The 23,141-nt window shown below is 45.7% G+C and overlaps 1 protein-coding gene across 15 annotated transcripts in view; it reads left to right on the top strand.

Annotated features, from left to right (window-relative positions):
- Positions 1 to 23,141, top strand: part of IGFN1 (immunoglobulin like and fibronectin type III domain containing 1) — a 63,204-nt gene that overhangs the window by 8,505 nt on the left and 31,558 nt on the right. For all 15 annotated transcript variants that reach the window (XM_037410237.1, XM_037410239.1, XM_037410233.1 and 12 more), the window contains exon 4: positions 21,005 to 21,145. The gene's annotated coding sequence lies outside the window, so the exon portion shown is untranslated. The remainder of the gene's footprint in view (positions 1 to 21,004; positions 21,146 to 23,141) is intronic.

The following is a 23,141-nucleotide window of genomic DNA, read 5'->3' as shown; positions in this document are numbered from 1 at the left end:
GGGAGGGCTGAGAGGGGTTGTCTGTGGGTTTTGTGGCTTTTGGAAAAGGACAGGGAATGTTCATAAGCCTTTTATTTCTATATTACTTGGAGGAATTAAGCCATAAGTCAGACAAGCAAGCACTGGCATGCAGGTGGGAAGCTCCTGAAGGCTCCCCATATTACATCAGTCACTTCAACGCAAGTACAAAAATACACTCGTATGACACCGCATCACAGCATCTAGCCAAATAACCTGCTTCTCTCTTCGTGTGACAGTGATGTGTAGGGCAGGGTGCAAGAGCTGTAGTAGTGTTCAAGGATCCAGTTCCTGGTGTGCCTCAAAGGTCCATCTGTCTGTGAGTTAGGAACTTCCTGAACCAAAGACCGTGGGCTCGTTTCAGTATTTAATAGCTGCTTGATGAAGTTTCCTCAGAGAACAGGAGCGTAGGCCTAATCCACTGTTGTCTCCACAGCTTTTGTTGTCAGCTGTAGCGGAGTACATATATTTATGGTCAATTAAAGTGACATATTACAGCCACATGATGTCATCGGCAGTCACCCCAGCTGTGCTGAAATTAACCCAAACTGTTGTATTTCCAGCTGGGGGACTCCTATCCATGAGGGATTGTCTGTGGTGTGGGATTTCCCTGTACGTGATCTTTTCAGGTCAGACTTGCTCCCCAGAAGGTAGTGACACTTTTGTTAGAAAATATTCCATCCTCTCTAAATTAATCTTTTTGTTACTAATCTTGGAAGTAATAAGATAGTGTTGTGGCAGGCAGTGCACTCATCACACATGTAGGTTGTATTAAAAATAGACCTTAAAAAATAATTTCTTGGGCCCTTTTAAAATGATCCTGGATCTTTGTCAAGAGAACTCCATGCTTTTCCTCCCCCAGCATTCCTCTCTCCTTGGAATCCTGCTCTCCTCATGGCTTTTTGGTTAGCCTTGCTTGCTGCCATAGATATTATTTCTCATATTATATTTCATCTTCCCCCTCCCCATGTTGCTCTGCAGCCACTGAACAGGACAGTCCCTCATCCCAGTCTCAGCAGGACGAGAGGGGATAATGTTGCTGACAGAAGACTATACGAGGCAATTAACAGCTTTTACCAGCAAGTGGATACTGATTGGAAAGCTGTAATTCTGTACTTGTCAAAGAGCCTTCTGCTTGGAAAGGAAGACAAAAGGGCCTGGGCACAGAAGCTGGTCCGTGCTACTGCTACGGCAGCTTTCTGCTTGGTCAGGATTTATTTGAGACTGGGTTCCAAGGGATATATTTGATGGGGTTGGCCTGTGCAAATGTGACACGCCACCACTCAATGCTTCTGCATCACCAAGACCTGTGCTGGATTGTTCTGGGCTTCCAGCTCTGTGTAACAAAGGGTCCCATGAGCAGTAGGAGCATGCCAAAAATCCTGTTTCCCTCCATTGCTCTTCTGAGCTCAGGGACTGAGGGGTGTGTAATGCAGAGTGAGATTCATCAGCCTGTGGTTGTAACAGTGAAGAACATCTATGGAGGGAGATACTTGCCCTTTCTATGGAAACATGGGTGATCTGCACTGCTGGGACTGGCAGAACCCTGAGTGCAGCCTTTGTGCAGAGAGAGGGATGGGGGATGCTGTGCCAGAGGGTGTTTGATGCAACACTGGAAGATACTGGTCAGTTACTGGAAGGTGCTGGTGGTGGTATTCTGCTTCACATTGCACTGGCAGTGCTGGAAAGGCTGACACCAACATCAGTGAGTGCTGCACCTGGCGTCACAAGCGTCTCCTGAACCTTGCCGTTGGCTCAGCTTAGTCTGCTGCAGGGATGTGGGGTCTCTGCTGGAGCTTTGCCACAGGTGTTGGAGCAGTGCAGGCCTGTGCTCCTGGCAGGAGAGCTGGAGAATGTCCAGAGCCAGTCTGCTCTGGAGGGAGCTCTGGACTGATCAGTGATCTGCCAGACTGCCCCAGCCTTGCAGGGTCAGGCCTCTGCTGCCTAGTGCTGTGTTGTTTACTTACCACTAGTTCCCTCCAAACATATGCCTGAGACTAACATATCTAGTGGGTGGCAGCATACATCCCCTGTTCCTCTCTCAGTTGGCCCTATTTATAGATATCAAATGTTGGCAGGTAGGGGAAGTGAGACATCTGAAGTATGAGAGACTGTCACCGAGAAGGCAGGGTTATTTATCTGAGTTGATGAAACTTCTTGTCATTGCGGTGTATTAGGAACTCTGCACATGTGTTCCAAATCATCATTTCCAGGGCATTGGTGGGCTTGTTATTCAGGACAAAGCAAACAAAATGTTGTTAGAGTGGGAAGAGAGATTTCTACCTGAATAAATTATATCTAGTTATCACCACCTGGATGGCAGTCACATGCCAGGAAATTTCTCCTCAGGGCTAAGATAACATCTCTCCCTTTATATTTCAACAGTCTGATCTCCCGAGCTGTACTGTTTATCTTTTCTACGTACACAGGACGAGTGGAGGGAAGGACCACTCAGCCACGTGTCAGATGGGCAGAAATCTCTCCCTGGTGATTTAAAGACAATGGAGAGTGTCTCTGTTATTGCCACCATTCCTTCTTTTGTCTTATCTACAGGAGGCTACTGCAGCTGCTCACCAGGAACCTCTGCTGCTTGCTGCTCAGTGGTTGGTTCTTTCTCAGTGTGCTGTGAGACCCCCTTAGATCTCTATAGATCTTCTGCCTCAAACGCAACAGAAATAGGGAAGATTATCCTGAAAGCTGGTCTTTCTACCATGGCCAGATTTCACAGTCCCTTCCCAGTCTCAATGACTCTTTCCTTGTTGGGGAATACTCATGTCTGATAGTACAGGGGTGGCCAGATAGCCCATAGGAGTGGTGGCCAGGTCTGCAGGGTGTCCCAGTGGCAGGGAATACCACTGCATTCACAATAACCAGCTCATACTGGCGCAGAGAGCTGCGATCCTACAGAAGGTGGGTGTATGCCCCTTCTCTGCAGCCTTCTCCCACTGCAAAGGTGTTTATCCTATTGACAAGTGCTGTGGTCCTTTCATAACTGCTGCATTAGCAGAGGATCGAGTAGCACTTAATGGGAGCAGTCTCCCTCATGAAGTGTGATTGAAAAGGTCACCAAGGTGGAAGGGAAAATATTTGCAGCAGGCTGACATAAGCCTTGGCTTCTGATTGACAACAGGTGTATATTTTATGGGCTGCCCTCCCCATCCAGCATTTTTGCTGCCCTCCTCTCCTTCCATGTATTGGCTCAGTGTTTCGCAGTGGCGCCATGGAGCATCTGCAGAGCTCAGTGGGTGGCAGACAGGGGGAATACAACCTGCTGCAGAATTCAGGGAAAAGGTGATTTCAGGCCAAGTGTTGCCTTCTGAATTAGTGAAAGCAAGGGAATCGGGTGAGGTGTAAACAAAGCTTTCTTGTGAAACTGCTCCAAGCTGAATTAGTAGGTTGACCGTGGCTGAGCTCTTTGCTTTAATGGCACAATAAATAGCTTTATTCTCCAAGGCTACTGGTTTTGCTGGGTTTTGCCTCTCCCTTCTCTTGACCCTACGGTGAGTTTGTTGAAATGAGGTTGCTGCATCTCAGCCAGCCTACATTTTGGACACTCCCAGTTTGTTCAGCTGCAATCTTACTACTGCCCCTGGCAAGCCTGCCACTGAAGTCAGACACATACCAATTGCTTTGCATGTCTTCTCACTCTACTTTCTTGCTGCTTTTAGTGTCCCATCTGCCTTATATGGTTTCTTTTGGGACAATACAGGGTATTCAGTCCAGGCCAAGTTGCTGATGACAAGCTAATTAAAGATCTAGCAAGAGAGGAGCAGCCTAATGAGGGAGAAGTGGGAGGAAGGGCAGTTTGCCAGGACTCTGCTGTGACACTTGCTTAGGGGAGCTAATTGTATGTTGCAATTGATGGTTCAAGGGAGCTATTCACCACACAGAGTAGGGCAGAGTAACAGAGACCTCTTTTGATGGCATGTCCTGAAAGGCTGTGATGGGATCACAACTTCCCAGGTCCAGTTCTTCCTCTATGGTGTCATGTAAATACCTCTATCATGGAGTTACGCCGTCTTACCATGTTACAATGGGTGATCTGGAAAGTATGCTACATCTGTGGCAGTGGGGACAAAAAGCCTATAGCAGGAATGGCATCTTCTCAGGACTACTGGTGGTCATGCTGAAGGTCATGTGCTACCCAGCAGCCCTGACTGCGAGCCAGCTCACCTTCCTGCAGCGTACAGTGCACAGAGAGCAACAATCAGCGCAAAAGGGAGGTGGATTCTGGCACTGGCAGGAGCAGATGCTCTGCTGGGTCATTTCATTAGGAACGTGTGTGCTGGTAACTTGCAGGGTAACGCGGGGTTGGCCCAGCCCGGACTCACAGGGAGTCGGCGGCAAACGGCCAAGTCACAGCAGTGTGCTGGCGATGAGGCTGCTGACAGAGCTGCATAGCCCGACACTGGTCTCAGTGCCCCACTCGGTGTCTGCTTCTCCCACTTCATCCAAATTAGTCCAAGCAGGGCAATTCTTCACCTCTGGGGGATGCTCGAGTATGAGGAAAAGCTCGCTTATGAGTATGAAGAGGCTTTTATTTGGCTTTGCTTCCTGGCTATGCTTCCATGATGAGCTTCCTTTCTGAATGGTGTCACTGAGATTTCTGTGAATCACAACCAAATTACTGCCTCTCACCAAACATGGAAAATTAATCAGAGAGCCTCTGGATGGTCTCTGTAGCTCTGAAAGGGACTGTGGACTGTAATGCAGTTGTGTCAGGTCTTGTGTGTCTTGTCCTAAAGTCTGAAGAAAGACTTTTCTAGTAGTTGCCTCAGGAACGCTCATTTCTCAAGTTAACAAATCATGCAGTAGCTCTGTCTCCCACCTCCTCAAGAAACAGTCTGGGGATTCACGGTCCAGCAAAACGTTCTTACCCAAAAGGCACAGTACAAGTGCTGTTGTTGTTGCAGTTGTGTTTGGCACAGGCCTCTGCCAGGGAGATCTATTTGCAGGGTGAGCTCCCGTCCTTGAAGCCAAGTGCCCAGGGGTGTCAGTAGGTGTATACAGCCACATTCACACTGTCCTCCCTGCCACTGCAACCCCTCCTCACAGCTTCTAAAATTCCTCTCACCAGGGAGGTTATTTCCTTATTATTAACACCTGTTCGGGCAGGCAGATGCGCGGACCACTTACAGAGCCACTAGGACTGAAAGCTTTTATGCATAACTATATCAAGAGGTGTTAAAACTGGCCGTGTGTAATTTATAGTCTGTAGCAGGGGAGTCAGCCCACTAGACTGAGCATGCTGGAGCATTAGCTCTGCTGTCAGCTCAATTGTCAGCCGGATGCCGAAGGAGGTGGAGTGGATACTCTGGGTCACAGCTTTCCGCATTCTTGATCACAAGTCAGCAGAGTTATGAACCCTAAGACAACTGTTGTGATTCTTAGGCCCTGAAGCACTCAGCAAATCAAATCAAGTACTGTCAAGCAGGCATGCACACAAATACACACATCTACACACCAAATGATGGAAGAATCACCACTATAACTGACATAGGAGAAGACAGACACACAACAGTGGTATTTCCGCCTCTATGAAATACCAAACTATGATTTCTACCTAAAAGATGTGGAGGTCTTGCTAGCAGGTGAGAACTGGGACCTTCTATTCTAAGGGCATCACTGGCCTGGATGTTGGTAGCGCTTAAAGCTTGTGTAATGCTGGCTTGTTAGTTCAAATGAGTACACTGTCTTACTTAAAGCTTTCTTCATTGCCGTGCTGCTGGCCTGGTAGATGGGTGCCCTACCGTGCTGTGCACAAAGTTCACTATGATTTGGCTATTGGAAGAGAATGCCTGAGGGCAGGGACAACAAATTGCCAAAATAACTGTACAGCAAGTCACTCCCAAATGGCATTTACTGCAGCCAAGGGTTTCTGAGTTCAGTGTCTCCGGGCCATTTGTCCCCCCAGACTTCACTCCTGACCTTAGAAAAGACCTCTGAATCTGAGTGGCAGAAAGTTGTGTCACAGAGTTCCCATTATAAAATAAATAAACCTCTGTTAACTCTGTCAGATGCTCTGCCTTATTATTCTAACTAGGAGGCTGTATTAGTCAGATTTAATAGTGAAAAATCTCCTGATATTCCTCTTTATAGTCAGTTATTTCCATTTGTCCTTCTTTCACCTTGTCCCCCCTTTTGATATTTACTTTTGTAAGGTATTTAATAGTATTTTCCCCCCTTCTCTCTTTTGCTGGGCTGAACAAACTAACCTTATTCATTCTTTTTTAATATAGCTTGCTCTTCACTACCTTGAACAGCCCATGATGCCATCTCCATACACCTTCTTACTTAAGAAAATTGTTCCTGAATATGAACAAACAGCAGTGTTCCCCGTATTCTGGTGTAGGCCTCAAAAACTGAGATTGAAAGCTGGCACTGATGTTTTTCTAACAGCAATACTTCATCAGCTTGTACTGGAGTTGCACATGGAGTTTTTCTTCCACTGCTTTCACGGTAATTTCTGTTTCTGTTCCCTCTGTTCTCATGTCAGCTTTGTTGTCATAATTATCACTGTCATTATTATTGAAAACTGAGGCTTCACACATTCTCACCCTCTCAACACTGCAGAGTGAACCCATTTAATCTTCTTTTTTTGTCTAGATTTTTTCACTGTTTTAAGGAATTTGTACTATCCTACTGTGGTTGATATTTGTCACTTCTTGAACACAGCATATCCTGATTTTGAAAACAAACCAGGTTGGAAAAGGCATAAAAACTATTAAAACATCCTTTCTCAAACTCATCAGGACAAGAAACCTGACAGAATCTCTAGGTGTGAAGAAGGTGTGAAGGAAGTACGCTGGAAAATTAAGGTCACAGCAGAAAAAAAGCCCAATATTTTTTTTATATCTGTGTTCAGTGTGGAGGTCCCTACTCTTTGGTTTCTCATTTGTGAGTGTCTCCGCTGGAGCCTCTCTCAGACTGAAGTCTCAGAAAGTTATGGAACGTATAGATGAAATGAAACCAACAGATTTCAAGGACCAGATAGATTAAAATCTGCCCCAATGTAGGGATTAAATAGCTGAACTATTATCTTTACACTTAAAATTGACTTTGTACCATGCCAAAGACTTGAAGGTTAGAGTCAGGGTCCTGAGTGTAGGAACAGGCCATAATGGCCCTGGCAGGATTGGTGTTTTCATACACCCATGCAAGGTCAAAGGAACCTGATCGTGCAAGGTCTCTTACTCACTTAAGGCAGATGAAAGTAACTTGTATCCTCTCTGAGCATGCACAAATTTACTCCTTTAATAAACTAGGACTTCCTAGTTGTTAATAATAACTGATATCAGACTGTAGCATGTCAGCAATTTTTCGTAGAGCCTTAATGACAGACTTCAATGGCAGGCAAGACCATTAGAAGAGAAATGTTGCCAGGAATCCTAAATCCCTGACTCTGGCATGCTGAGGTTTGGAAGCTTCCACCCCAACCTGCTCTATGGGGGATGGTTTATCAAGATGGTTGTTGACTCTCAGAAGTTCTCTTTTCTGTATTGCTTGCCCTTCTTTCTTTATGGTCATGCCTTTGCTGATATGCCTTGTCACTCCACCTTCGTCTTGATCTCTACTGTATTCATGATTGTTATCTTCTTTTAGCCCTTCACCTGTTTCCATATTTTTTAACAAAGCAAGTTCCTTCAGTTTTGCCCTAGTACTTGTACACAGAAAGTGCTTATCCAGTAAAATTGTTAATATCTCCAAGGATGGAGATATGATCTCTCTGGGCTGTTGTTCCAGAGTTTGACCACTCTCACAGGATTTTTTTTCCCTAACATCTTATTGGAACTGCTCTTGTACCTTGTGTCTGTTGTTTCTTGTGATGATAGGAGTTTGGCTCTGCCTTCGCTGTAAGCCACCCTAGGTAGCACAGGAGATTGAAATTCAGACCTACCCCATCCTTTCTTCTCCAGGCTGAAAACATCCAGCTCCTTCAGCCTGTCTGCCTCATGGGCTCTAACCCCCTACTGAACCTCCTATTTGTTGGCTTTCCACTGGACTCACTCCAGTATGTCCAGACCTTTTTTTTTTTTAACTGGGGAGCCAAAACCTGTACATACTACTTCAGATGTGGCCTCAGAAAAGGAGGGGAAGAACTGCTCCTTTTGACCTGCTGGCCGTGTTCTTGCTGATGCAGCAGAGAGCACTACAGGCCTCAGCTGCTTTGTAGACTCTCACAGCTTTCCTGCCACCTTCTGACCAGGTCGGTGTGACTGGCTGCCTGGGACCTGTAGACTTCTTGCCTGATACACCATATAGGTGAGTGTTAAAGAACATTTCCTGCGTGTTCAAACAATTAAGGAACTGCTATAACTACTTGTGTTTAAAAGAGGCTTCAGTTCATTGAGACTTGTAAAGGTAAACTGGGACCATCCTTCTCCTTTGACCCTCTTGGTTGAGCTCAGAAATCAGCTGACATAGTTAAGCTGACAGTCATTAGATTTATATGTCCTTTGCTTCTGGCATTCTGTCCCGCTGTCTGATCTGGCAGTTTGGGTCTGTTGACCTTTGTGGCATGTGGCAAGGCCAGTATATCTTGGCTTCTGCCTCAGACGGCTGTGGCTTGTTGTTTAAGGAAGTTTATTTCTCAAGGATATGGTCATAAGTCAGCAATGCGCATGTTCTATTTTTGCAGGCATACCTAGAGAGTCAGGAAGGAGGCCAAAACCCTTCCAGAGAAGACAAACTGCAGATCTCAATGTTCTTATCAATGAGATATAAGTTCATAAGCTACAAAGAAGATACAAGTTATCCAACAGGATAAATAGAGGACAGGGAAAAGAAGGGCACCTGGGATATGAGATAGCCACTTAGAAGATGATGGATAGATAGGAAAATAATACACCAGGATGAAAAAGTTGAATTTTTAGTGTATTTGTATGGGACAGAGAACTAAAATTATACTTCGAAAGATGGACATGTTTTAATAAACACAAAGCCCAGAAATTGTGTCTTCATATTCTTGCAGAAGGTGAGTAGCAACAGTTAATGGTTTACTTGTTTGCTCCCTGCTTTTTAAAGCTTTCCAGAGTTTTTCTCTGTGTCTTCTTGGGCTGCTAGAAGTCTTGTTCTCTGTGCCAGATTGACGCTCCTGCATCAGCAGCCTCCCACTCTGCTGCTGTTGCCAGTTCAGAGTGTTAACACAAGTTCTTTAATATTGCCATGAAAGGAATGCTAAGGATGGCGAAGAGGAGCATCTCACTAGTGCATTCCTCCTCCCAACAAGGACTGGGGAATTGTCAGCGTGACCCAGCTGGCCCTGAGGAACCACAGGGGGTCCAAAGTTGTAGTGCCACTGAGGAATACAGGCCAGCCATCTCGGATGATACACATGTGAGGTTTCTCCTCTTCTGTGGTCCACCATGGGCTGCACAGACAGCTCCACCCCTGTATGGTCACTGTGGAAGGAATAATACCTTTGCTCTGGTTACAACCCCTTCAAAGTAGAAACACTTACTGGGTGAAAAGAGAGGAGTGAAAGTGGTGAGTGTAAAATGAGATATGCCTGAAAAATAAGCTGAATGAAGCTGAAAAGCACGAGTGGCTGAGACGATGACCCATTCACTGTCATGGTCATTGACAGCTCTGAACCATCTAGGACTCAATCTGTCAAAGTGATTGACAAGGACATGCTGGACTTTGTGAAGGCCCAAACTGCAAGCAATTTGCTTGCTGTTCAGTTTGTCTCAGAGCCACAGACTAGTTCTGTCTAAATGAAGGGTTAATCAGGGCCTTTTCGTGGGTCTTGTTTCCTTCTGCTCAGCTCCTGGCACTGATATTGTCTGCCCCAGCCACCCTTCCCAGAAGACAGTCCTCCCTCATCCATCACCCGTTCTGACACAGGACCCGACTCTTGACACCCACTCCTCCTTTCCTCTCTTCTTGTCTGGCTGCGACGTATCAGCACCCCTGACATTATCCTGTCTGTTTCAGTGATGCGTCTATCCATCCGTCTGCCTTGAAAAGTGACCTGCTCACTATGTCCCTCTACCCTTCAATCAGACAGGAGCCTGCCTGTCTGCCTGACTGAGAGCAGGCAGAACGTGCTTGGTGGTGGAAAATACAGAGCACATGCAACTGAATGTCACCAAAGGCAATACATAAAAAGTACGTCCTGGAGACTGTCAGAGACCGGGATGTAAACTGGTCCACAAGATGTTGTATCATCGTCTGGTTCCTATTTGGAGGCTCTGCCTTTCCCAGGCAGTTGCAAACTTAGCTGTGTCATAGGGAGTAACATTGCAATGAGATGACAGAACTCAGTGTGAGATGTTAAAGGAGGGGAAGGTGATTTTATTTTAAAACAAAATGATTTCATTCATTCAGACTCATGCATGTACGTTATATCCCAGTGGTCTTCCCAGCATGTGGGCACCAAGACATGTGCATCCAGGTGATCCCAGTGATGTCAGGGAAGGCTTGAGGTACTGACCTATTAGTCAGGTCTGGACACTTCAAACTGAGATGTTCATTGAAAAATGAAATCTTGTATCTTCAGAAGCATTGAAGTACTGGCAGTGACTTCATCATCTAACACAGCCAAGCACTAGGCCACATGGCAGTCTGACCATCATTCTTTGATGCTCTTTACTGGGCACCTCCAGTTCTGTGCTTGTCTCATCCCTGGGTCAATGGAATAACTGGCTAAAGGAGAGCCCTGTGGTTGGGGACACAGCTGGTACAGCTTCACAGCACAATGAATTGAACATCCCTAGCAAGGAACTATTTTGCTGAAGACTACGGAGACCTTCCCACAAGAGCTAGTTGCAGTTTTGATCCTAAACAGAAAGATTACTGTCTGTGATGCTTTTTAGAAAGTCAGCTTTAGTTTGAAAGGCAAAGTAATTTTTAGAAAGTCAACATTAGTGTGAAGAGCAGGTACCTCCAGGGATGAACTTGGATGAAGACCGTTGTGTAGACAGCACTGATCAATCCACTGCATATACTCGAGTGAGGAAATGGCACAAGAACCAAATTAAATTCCTTGTGGAAAGTCTTGCCATGTTGTTTAAAGTGGGATCGCATAGATTCATTCTAGAGGCTGAGAGAGCATGGAAGGGAGCAGCATCTCAGTCTGAAAATTTCAGAAAAACAGAATATCCTAACAAAAATGGACTTTCCTCTTTAGTTCCAAAGTAGTGAAGAGTACGTTCAATGAAATGGTACAGTTTTTCCTGTCATATGCTGGGGAGTGAGAGGAGAGGGAGGTAAACCTCTGTACTTGACTGCCTGTCCATTGCCCGGTGCATTTTCTGCTTGCTACCTGCCCCTCCCCCTGGCTCTGCTCCCACCATCCCCTTCAGTCATGAACAGGGAAGGCGCCTGGGGCAGATGAGTGCTGCCGAGGGAATAGAGAGGTTGTTTGGGCCTAGAAGTCAGCAGAAGAGCAGAACCACCCATAGAAGCAGGACAATTTAGGGAAGGCAGGGTGGGAGGGAAGGGGGAGCTGAATTTGAAGCATGGTGCTGAGCCCCTTTTGGTTGCAAGGCCTAGGCGAGCTGCTGTGTCACAGGAATAAAGTTCTGAAATCCAGGGATGGGGCTCTGAGGGCACTAATAGGCCTTAATTGCCCTGAGCATCCTCACATGGGACCCCTTCCCACACCCTCCACTTATGGCCCAGGAGCTCTACTTAAACTCAGGCCTGGGCCTTTGTCCCCCTCCTGCCCTTTGCTGTAGTTGCACCTGTATTCAGGCTGGTGCCTGAACTCTTGTGTGGATTTCCCAGGTTGACCTTGGCCTTGACTTTTTACCATCACCTCTCCGCTAGCCCGCACCAGGTGCTGGGTGAGAGCACCTGGTTAGTAAGGTACGTGCTGCTGCTGGGGCTGCCCCTTCCATTGGGGACCAGCCCAGCCCCGCCTGCTCCCCAGCATCCAGCTCTTACAGGTATTTCCCTGCTAAGGACCCTGGGCTGGCCTTGTGACTGGTAGCGAGCAGTAAAGGCCTGTGACTGTCACACACTGGGTCACTATCACGTGGGAGAACAAGCGAGAGAACTGGCTGCCACGGGGTGTTTGGGGGCAAAAAGCTCAGCTGCCTTCATGGTGTGGTAAAAGCCCTCACAAGGCCATCAGGATCCCTGCAACTGTCAGCCAAGCCAGAGTGAGAGGGTGATATCGGACCTGCCTTGGGCCAGGACCAAGGAGGCGTTTGTAGGCTGGACACTTACCGTCTTGCTTAGTGTCAGCTGGCCTGGTTTGTGCCCACAGGCAGAGGTCAGGTTACCCAGATAGCAATCAGAGCTTACAAGGGCAGGCTGCTGTCTGTCAGTGGTTCTGGGTCAGGTGAGCTCCAGTGAATCCCCTTTGGCACATACTAATTCCATTTGAAGAAGGCTGGAAGAGGTGAATGGTTTCTGACCCAGTTTGGTTATCCCTGCTGCTTAGGTTTTGGCCCATCTTTTTTTATGTGACATTACCTGGGGCATTCTCATGTCCTCCTGCTGCTATTCTGAAGATGCAGTTACTGATCTGGCGGATGTGGGTGGCTGAGGGGTGGGGAAAAGGGACGTGCAATAGTTGAAAAAGAAGCTCTGGTGGTGATGGCCCTTAGTTTGTCTTGTAGCTGAACCCCCGGGAAGGCTCTGAGTGCTTTTGGATGCTTCAGTAACTTGTCTTCTCTGCCTAACAGGTGCTCACTGCCCCTTTGGCAGGAGGCTGTAGGACAACTAAGAGGGGAGTCTGCCTTTATACCCTGGGCCTGGGTAATTGAGGGGATCCCAGCACTTTACTTGGTAGAGTTTCTGGTTTTGAACCATACCCTCCACTTGATGTCCGGATGCTTATGCCGAGCTCCTGGCTGTTGGGTAGGTCATTCAGCTCATGGGCTTGTTCTCCACAGAAGCTGGGTACCTGAGATCAGCCTCCCTAGAGGCGAGACTTCCAGTGATTACTGACACAGTGTGGCCTTTGAAGGCAATAGTGAATTGTACATGCTCAGGTGCCTGAAGGGACTGTGATGTATTGTTCTGGCTGGATGCTTGAGAGATGACAAACATAATCAAAATGGATCTTTGGTCCCTCAGAGGGATGCTTTGCTGCCAGGCTGCATCCTGGTTTGGTGTGGAGCCTGTGCTTTGGGTCTGAAGCAGTGTTGTTGTGCCTTGCTGTGGGACACTTTTGTCAAGACTACATGCTGGGAGTATGAAAATGGCTGAGATGTGACAATTTGTACAACTGTCTCTAGTGTCCATGTCCAGTTCCTTGAGACTCCATACTTTTTGAGCATAAAGCTTGAGAAGAGCACAAAGTGGATTGTATTCTTAGTCTGTCACAGCAGAGGTTCAGGGTTCTCAGGCTTAATGCACTAGTAGGTTGTTTCCGTGTTTTATCCTCATTTGATGTAGAGGTGTGAAGGTTTTTGTGCCCTCAGTACAACTTCTAACGGACAATTTAATGACTGGGTTGCAACGTGGAAGGGGAGAGGGCCAGAGCTGGTCAAGCTGACAGTGTTTTAGGATAATACTCTGCGGGAGAGTAACAAAATCTGTCTGTGTCGTAAATAAATCTGAATGGCTTATTTTGGCAAAGAATTTTCATTCCCGACAAATGCAATTTTGAGACAACCAATAACCACTTGCTAATTTGGGATGAAATTACAATTGGAATCTCACATCCTCAGGTCAGCGCGGTCATAGTATTTGGTGGGTTTCCAGTAGAGTTCTCTCACATGTCTGATAGGAAATAATATTTATGAGGGTTGTCAAAGGGAAGGGAATACCCAGGCGTACAAATTGTTGAAGTGGGTTATTGGAAAGGGATGTGTCAGGATTGCTAAGTAAAGCACATTACATAAGGCTGCCCTTTGGGTTTCTGAGGTCTGGTAACTGGGACATATTTTCAAGTCTATCATCAGACTGATTTTAGCATCTCCTGGGTTGTTGGTACTCTGCTTTTTGCAGCAGAAGACCTTTTTTCTCTTCTACCACATGAAATGGGACCTTCTATGTTTTGCTGACTGCAAGTGTGTGTAAATGTGATTCTTTGGGATGTCACCTGCACTTTATGGCTTAAATCTGTTCCAGTATAACTTCAGCAGATTGTGCGACAGCTCAAGCGCTCTCACTTACAAGAAGGATGCTTAGCTATTGATGGGCAAGGTAGGAAATCCTCAGCAGATTTCAGTTGGCCACTGTGATGTCAAGGGACTGAGAATCCAAACTCAAAAAGCTGATTAATCTGAAGTAAAAGGGTTAGGGAATGATAACCCCATTTGAGTTATCTGATTTCCTGGAAAGTACATAAAAGTACAAGCAAAACTGCTGTCCTCCTGCTACTTCATCTTCATACTTCTTGCTGTGCCTTCTTAACAATTAAGGGCTTACCGAGGCTTGGTGCACTGGAGGTATAGTTTTATGCGGGGTGCAATAGGCCCGTTGCCTGGTGTGTGTGGGTTTGCTTTCAAGTGGTTGGAAGCAAAACCTTTGAAAATTATGTTTTCCTTAGATTCTTGCATCTCCTGTTGGATGGCGCTGGACTAGCTGGTGTGATTCCAGGCTAGGTTACATCGTTGGGGCTGTGGACTTTGCCCACGTTTCAGTGCTTGAAGTGCTTCATGTACAGCCTATGCCACAAGCACATTTTATTTCTTGAAGAGGACAAGCTGCTGAACTTTATCCATCTGCTTTTTAAAAGCTCTGATGTGCTTGTGTGCGCCTTCCCTCACAGTTTGTGCAGGATTGCCTTTGAGATTAGTGAGTATGGCTGACATTATCACCCAAGGTGTGACTGTCCCTGAGGTGAACAATGTGGGCAATGAAACACCAGAAATGTCTGTAGCTTGCAAACCTACGAGGGGTGGGAGCAAGGAGAGCTTTGGGTAGTCCATGGGTGCCCACTACCCTCTGCAAGCTGAGGAAACTGTGTGTGTAAACCTCTTCATCCCCTGCCTTAGGCTCTTTTATTTTGGGACTCTCTTTTGTTTTCATTAAGTTTTATCTAGATTAGCTCCAGGTGACTCTGGATAAATGTCTCCTAGCAGAAGAAGCCTTTCCTGATAAGCAGAACCTAGTCCGTACATCTGATCTCCATTTCCAGCCTGACCTAACGGTTCCTAATTGCCTGCTAATGCTTCTGAGGTACCTTTAGTTCCAAGGGGTATGCACAGCTATGCAGGTAACGGAGGCTGCTCTCAGCCATGTCACTGGAGTGCAGGCTCATGCTTTTCAACTGCAAGCTAATAAATTCTGTGAACTGGTGCTGTGAAATGTTCTGTTCATCCTTTATATTTGTAATACTAACTCTTCAAAGAGTTATTTTTAAAAGGAGCATATTTGGAGACGCCTCATCTTTAAATGTCTTGGCCACTCGACCGAAGTTAGTAACCCTAGCTGTTCTTGAGATTGGTTTCAAACCAATAAAGCTGCAGTTTCCTTTAAAACATCCAGAGCCATTCAGCTGTGTCAAAGTTTTTAATGAGTTGCTGTGAAGAGGAAACACAATCTGCAGAAAAAGCACCACTCCAATGACTTGTGAAATGGTGAAGAATTATGTTAATCTCAAATTTGTCCAGCACCATTACTGGTATGGACTGAAATAATAATGAATAGGAGGCAGGTGCATCAGGTTCCCATAAAAAAATATCATCTGGATGTCTCACAGGCTAACAGCCCTGTGACAGGCTTCACCTACCAGAGGGAGAGGGCGAGAGAGAGATTTAAGTGTGAGAGAAGGGGAGGCAGAAGGCGAGACGGAGGGAGCAGCTGAGGATCCCAAGGACCCAGTACTGATCTTACAACTGAGCACTGACAGCAGAAAGGACTGGGGGGAGCTGCAGCTTGGACAGCTGTCAGGGCAGAAGAGGACCTCTGCGGTGGCACAGGCAGGTGGGTGCTGTGTACCTGTTTCGGTAGCCGTGTTTGCTGTGAGCCAAGGTGTGTTCGAGCTCCTTGCGATCCCCTTCACAAGGCGGGAAGGGTGACTGATGGGGAGTGACAGACCCTGCTAGTTTCATGACTGCAGAAGGGGGGACACTGCAACACTTTTGTGAAAATGCAGGATTCCTGGAGCAAGGAGGGGTAAAAGGGGGGAGATGCTGTCCTTTCCACTGTGATTATTTCTGTTTTAGTTATTTCTCCATTGGATGCTGGCATAGTTTTCTGTCTCAGGATGACACTTATTTATTCCATTATTTAGTGCTGGATAAGGAGAGAGTTTGACAGAGAACAACCTTCAGAAGTAATCGGATGGCATTCCCAGCGATGGGAGTCCTCTGGCACCATGTTAACTTGGGCAGGCAAAGGTCAGGCAGGGCAGCACTAGAACAATGCCGACAATAATATTCAGGTGTCCTGCAGAGAGAGCGGGAAGGTGGTACATGCTGCGGACTCTTGGTGTTTCAGAGAGATTTTCTTACTGTTTGTTTCAGTGTCAAACTTCCTGGGACATTAGAGCATGAAATATTAAAATAGCTTGTCATGCGAGGACTGGGCTTTTTTCATCTGTTGCCACTGAGAGGTTGGGGAAACAAATAAATAAACCAGAAGCGGGGTATTTGTTGTGTGCTCTAGTTTGAAGCAGGGCCAGGGGAGGGGGGGTCGGGAATGAGAAAAAGCCTTAAAACTTGAGTCTTTTGTGGCATCTGAATAGCACAATTTTATTTTTTTTTTTTTCGCTGTTTGTAGTGAGCTTTATTAACCCTCTGCATGGCCAAGGGGTGGCGTATGCAAAGTGGTTCAAATATACATAGTGAATGTATATTTAAATGTGAATAGAGAAGAAGACATTTGGCAAAGTCCAGTGGCCATATAGGGTCAAATGAAAGCGATGCAGGCATGCCTGACTTTCTATATTCATTAAAGCACACAGCAGGTTAAAATGTTGTTTTTTTCAGTATCTCAAGGAGGGGTGAAAAGTACTGGTGGGGTGGTATGTCTGGTAACATGTTGATGTTTAATCGCATCTTTGGTGAGTCTGGTAAGTGAAACCCAACACTGGCCAGCCTAGGCATTGGAGCATGTAAGAAAGTCATTAGAGCAGCTATCGTAAGGGGAAAGATATCATAGATTGGATAGAAAGAAATCATAGATCATGCTAGCAAGCCCCTCCAGTCAGTCATGGCTGCAAACAGATTAAATCGGTCCTGACCAAGGGAATAGAAGGAATTCCATGCACCGTGGGAAGCAGGGAGCTAATCTACAGTGTGAAAGCAGAGCGCTGCTGCTTCTTGAATTTGTTACCCTGATTCTAATCTTTTCCTTATGCTGAGTTGCATCTCAGCGTCTGAAAGTCCAGCTAACAGCAGTGGGTCTAATCATGGCTCTGCGTGAACAGTGATGACAGACCTCAGCTTGCTGGTAGCAAAGGGGCAGAGTGGCATCTTGGGTGTGGGAGGTAAAATAACCAAGGCTTCAAGCCTTAAAATAGTCCTTTAAATTTCTTCTGGAGTGTACAACATGGATGAGCTGATGTTGAGGAACTGGGCTGAGCATGAGCTTCTTCCACTGAAATCAAAGTGAGCTGTGAGTACTCAATACTTGGTACATCACATATATTTCAAATAAAATACTATGAGTCCAGAAGACTCATTTGCGGCACCCACTTGTGTGGTGTGAGTATTCCTTATCCTGGTGCAGGGCATTCTCCTGGTAAAAATAAAATGTCTTCCTGTGACCCACCGGGTCCATGGCCTGATCTGAATGATAAAATGTCCTTTTACTTATACATGACTAGCAAGATTGGTACTGTCAGACTCACCTGACTCAATGCAGTATGCTGGGTGGCGGTAGGAATGCAGGTAACTGGTAGTCTTCAGTGAATTTGGACCTTTATTCCATTTTTTATGCCCTTTCCCATCCTTGAATGAATGCAACTTTTTTTTTGTGTGTGTGCAGTGTTTATGGGGTTCTCATTGCAATTATTTCGAAGTAGCCTTTGAACCCAAGTTCTGAGCTTTGCATACCTTGACCTGTTACATATCTCTGAATATTTCTGCCCCAAAGCCTCCCTGACATCGCCTTGACCTTCAGCGCAGCGACTGACCAGACCCCCACGCTGCAGGGCAATGGTGTGGCTTGGCCAATAGACTCAAGTAAAAGACTAACTTTTGACCTTGGTCATCTGTTAGTGAACTGGAAAGTCCAGTCAGCTTTTTGGACCTACCAGGTCTTGGTTTCTTCACTTCTTGCTCTGTCTGAGCCATGTGGTGGGCACCAATTGTCTATAAGAAGAGTTGTGCCAGTGTCACTGGTCAGAATGGGTAGACTTCATATTGATATGCTGAAGAAGGGAATTGCAGGGAAAACAGAAGACAGGAATAGTGGGAATAGTCTTGTTTCCAGATAAAATATACTTTTCGATTCAGTCCTGAAATAACTGTCCTGCAGCTGTTGCTTCTTGACACTTCTTCACTGCCCTTCATTAGGGGAATGAACTTGCTTCCAGGGAAAAACGTGTCCCCTTTGCAGTGAAAGCAGTGACCGCTGCTGAATGTGCCAGGATTCATTATGACATTTTGCAGGTTTTCAGTGGTATGTGGTAGCTTATCCACTGGCATGCAGGGGTTAACAGGACTTTTGGGTGGGCGGGTGGAAAGCAAACTGTGAAATGGAAGAAGGTCAGTCTCTTGGAGGACTCTGCTCTGTCACAGATGGTTTTAAGTTGTCAGTCCATCTGTAAGAGAGGTCTCCCTGCCTTCCCCGCCAAGAAAACTGTAAAACCAGGGCTGGAAATAGGTCAAAGCCCTATCAGGTCCAGGTTCAATGGACCAGGCAGAGTTGTGGCTCTCCTGGTACTTGCTAGACCCAACTGCCTATCTAATTAGGAATTCCTCAGTTGTTCAGGCAGAGACCAACAGCTAAATTGTCATTATGTACGCATACACCAGATACTCTACAGCTATTTATTTATGAAAGTGGCATTGATGGAAATGACACATTGATAGAAATGTCTTTGATTTGAGACTAAATATCATCGGCTGTGGGCTTTCAGTGGGGAGAAAATCATTGGGAAGGGGAACAGCAGTAAGCCTTGTGCCTCTGGGATGGCTCAGGTCCTTTGCTTGAGCTAACTCTGCTACGCGGACGGCTCTTGCTGCAGTTGATGAGAGCTGAAATCAGCCTTTAGTAGAAGCTAATAAATGCTTCCTCTGGGAGCGTTCCTATGGCTTACCTGAAGTGTCGCTGTCTTTTGAGTCTTGCGTAGCAACTGGTTTTATTAAAGGTACTTAATGTTAAGGCTAAGCATTTGGTCAACAAAGTAACATAACTGCTGCCCCGGACCAGTAAGACTAATGTCTGAGGAAGTGTCCTTGGGGTGATCATTGGCCAAAACAGGCAGAGAAAGATGTTGTGGGAAACCACTGGGACACCACTAGAAAACAGTGTCTGCTCCTGAGTGCGAGGATTTTCCAGCAGCAGACGGAAAGTCCTTGTTGTCTTATTTTCTTAGTTTGTTAACTTTCAAATTGTTTATATTTGACTTTGGAATTGCTTCTACTTTTATATCACTGTGAATGTAACAAGAGATGTAGAACGGAATGATTTTAGCCCAAGCATCAGTTTGAACAATCACATTTTCCTCTATCAACATGTTTTCTTTTGCACTGGGAAGGTATAAATACGGTCACCAGCAATAACTGTCAAAAAGAAAGAAGGAATGAAGAAAATTACTCCAGAATTTCATTTTCACATTTCAAATTGTTGATTAAAATGGTGATCCCCAGCCCTGCAAAGGACAAGTTTTTGATAGCTGTTTCAGAACAGCTGACGAATCATACTGCTACCAAAACGGAAAGATCATCTTTCTAAGATTAGCAGAAACGGTGCTTTTCGTGGTTCTTCTTTGTCCTGTGTAACACGAGTCCTAGCTATAGGACCAAGTTTTTACTTTATGTTCCCTTTCCCATTAAAGACAGCTTTTAGAACTCTAATCTCCTGATAGGAAAGCAGAGGAAAACCTTGTTCTGGAGGTCAGCATGACAAAAGTAATTCCATTGCCAACTTCTGGAGCCAGAATCTCAGAGCTGAATGTGAGGATTTAGTATGGCACACAATGCAAAGGAAAAAAAGATTGTAAGTTCTCAGCCAGACACGAAGGAAAGTAGACTCCCAGACTGAGTAGGCTTTGTTGCCTGCATGTAGTGGTGCTGGGAGAAGATAGCATTTGATCCCAGACTGGCCATCTCTGTGAACATCAGGAACTAAATAGAGGCACCTTTGCTTCTAAGTCAGTTTTCTGAGTAGAGGAAGAAAGGCTTACAGGTTGCAAGGGCAGACTGGAAGCAAAAGATTTTGGGGCACTTGCACTTCTAGGGTAAACCTGTCCATGGAAGTAAGGGGCCTTCTTGCTGCTCATGGGAGCAGGGATCAGCCTGTGGCTGTGTTGGAAGGAAAGACTGTGAATTGAGGTGTCTGTTTTGGCTGTAGTGGTGAAGCTGTTCTAGGAGGAACTGGATTTCTTTCAGACCTCTCAGAACAGCACAGACTGAAAGACTTTACTTATGAAGGCCAAGCCCAGGCATGGTTGCCCCATACACAAATGCAATAGTTCACCGGTTTTACTTCTCTGCTAAGCAATTATGAGATCTCCTGAGGACTCAACGACCTCTGAGAAACAGTTTACTGGTGTGTCGTACAAAACTTGGATGTACAGGTTGTCCCTTCCTTGGACAAGCCGTTGATCTGCACAAATGTTTGTCCTTCCTTGAGGTACAAAGTCTTGACCCAGCTTACACTTGGAAATCCAGCATTGCCTTGACTGATGGTCGCATCTGACCAAGTTGGCCCACTGCCTTGGTTGAGGCTTGCCAAAGGCAGTGGGGTTCAGTTGCACCTCCCCTGGTGCTGTGGGAGGCATGGGCGGGTAACAAGCCCCCTACAACTGCGCACAGCACAGTATAGAGACGCCCTGACTTGGCAGCTACTGAGCACAGACTTAGCTTCTAGGAGAGTGGAGAGGTGTGTGGGGGACAAGAACTTGTCATTTCTTTTGCCACTTAGTGACATTTACAACAGATTAATAAGGGGCGTGGCTTCTTTCATACAGATCGCTAATATCTGTGACCAAGAGACCTGTTGAACACCTATGAAGAGCTCTGTGGTCTGAGCCAACAGACAGAGCCACCGTGGTGCCAGGAGACACAGTGCTGACTTCAAGCAGGATCATCTCCGAAGTTCAACTTACAAGGTAGTGAGTTTGGTTATGTCACCGCTGAGATTTGTGTAGGGCTGATACAGAGTTGGGAGGATGAAGTGACACCTTCACTGTCACAGTAGGCATTGCTCTGGGTTGCAGTAGGTCTGAAAATTGTTGAAAATGCTCTGGGAGGAGTGGTCTCCTACAGCATACGTTGATTGCCCCAGTAAGATGGCAGGCTGTTGGAGATCTCCTGTAACTGTCCCATGGAGCTAACATAGGGCTTGTGGCCCAGGTACACTATGGTTTCTAAAGCTGTTGTTTGGTTTTTTTTTTTTATCTTGGACACATTGTTTCTTGGGACAGTAAGTAGGGATATGTTATTTTTTCTTCTGGATGTTTAGTAGAACTCTGTTGTATTTGCTCTGTTATGCTGGCTTTAAATTTATTGACTGTATGAAAATGCACATGTAAATTATGAAAGAATTCATAGGTATGTTGTGGACATCAAAAGGAACAGACTGACCTGTTGTCGTGTGGTCATCCCATACCTGCTTCACCAAACTGACGTGAATTCACTGTCCTCTTCACCACTGTTGGGCCTTAATTGCTTTCATTCACTTAGAAAATATAGATAATGTGTCTCTCCTTCTGGCATTTTCTATCAGTGCCACTTTCATAAATAAATAGCTGTGGAGTATCTGGTGTATGCGTACGTAAATTGTGGACAGCATGAGCAATCGCTTATGTTATATTCATAATCCCTGAGGCAGAAGAGAAGATCAAGTCAAGTATAGATTTACCGAAGGGATAAGTCACACAAAATCTGATCCTTGGGCATTCCTCCCCACTCTACATAAGACCATTCATCACTGGAGTGCTTGTGACGTTCCCCCTCTGTGACCTGCTCAGAAGTTGTCATGAAGTTGCACTTCTGCAGTTGCTGGCCTTCAGTTCTGTGGTTCTAACCAAAGTCTTTGAGATTTTTCTTTAAAAATCTTCTGAAATGGGAAGACTCAAGCTCAAAATATTACTTAAAGTTAACAAATAAACAAAGCAAGCCCACCCAAAGCTAAAAGAGAAATTTTCAGTGAGAAATCCTTCTTAGTGAGTACCTGGGTTTCTGGTGTAAAGCACAGCTAGAATTTAAGACTGAGCACAATTTGGTATTTGTGTCCAACACAAAATATTTGTTGTGTTAGAACTGTCCTGATTTTTATGAATTACAAAGAGAAATAGAATGGTACATCTGTTGCCATTAATATAATCAAAAAATAAAGATGATTCAAGTCTTCTGCTGTGGTCTATGCTAATGGCTTTGTACTCCACATTTACTGTGCTTGTGCCAATGTCTGTGGTACATCCCGTGCCTCTGGACCCATCACCTCTGTCCGAACCAGTCACTGCCTGTCACTTCTTTACAAGTTTGGCTAATTTTGCCCACCAGTCTCTGCCAGCAATTATGTCACATCTTGTCTGTCTGTTCCACTGTCTGAACCTCATAAATAACTGTGTGACACCACTAGTACCTCCAAATCCTGTGAGTCCCAAATGTTTTCCTTATTCACTTAACTGATTAATGGCTCTATCACTAGTGTCCAGTCAGACTGCAAAAGGGAATGGGCTCTTGCTCTATCTCATTTGGACAGATTGATGGATAGACAAAATGAAGGGCAGATCTCCCACGCCATCAGGCTATCTGGTTTATTTTTGTAGATTAGAAATATCTACAAGTCAAGGTCTTGCTCCTGCTCTGCATTCAAAGCTGTGGAAGCTTTGCCACATCTCCAAAGAGAATGTCTCCACAGCTGAAAAGCAGGCAGACTTCTGCCTGGGCTGGGAAATAGCCCAGTCTTGGTTAGCTGGGCAAGGGTGACGCAAGGGTGAAAGGCTAGGTGGGCAAGGGTGATGTATTTTTCAGAGGAGTGAGAGTGTTGAGCTACTTCCAGCATTAGCCCTGTTGTGCTGGGGATATTGCTCAGCAGCATTTCACCTAGGGAGAAGCAGATAGCCTTTTGGAAGTATTTGTCTGTCTCTGTTGAATAGA

The sequence above is a fragment of the Falco rusticolus genome, chromosome 17, assembly GCF_015220075.1.
Source record: "Falco rusticolus isolate bFalRus1 chromosome 17, bFalRus1.pri, whole genome shotgun sequence".
Lineage (NCBI taxonomy): Eukaryota > Metazoa > Chordata > Aves > Falconiformes > Falconidae > Falco > Falco rusticolus.
Note: the sequence above shows the minus strand (reverse complement) of the source record. Positions and strands in the feature narration are given on the sequence as shown.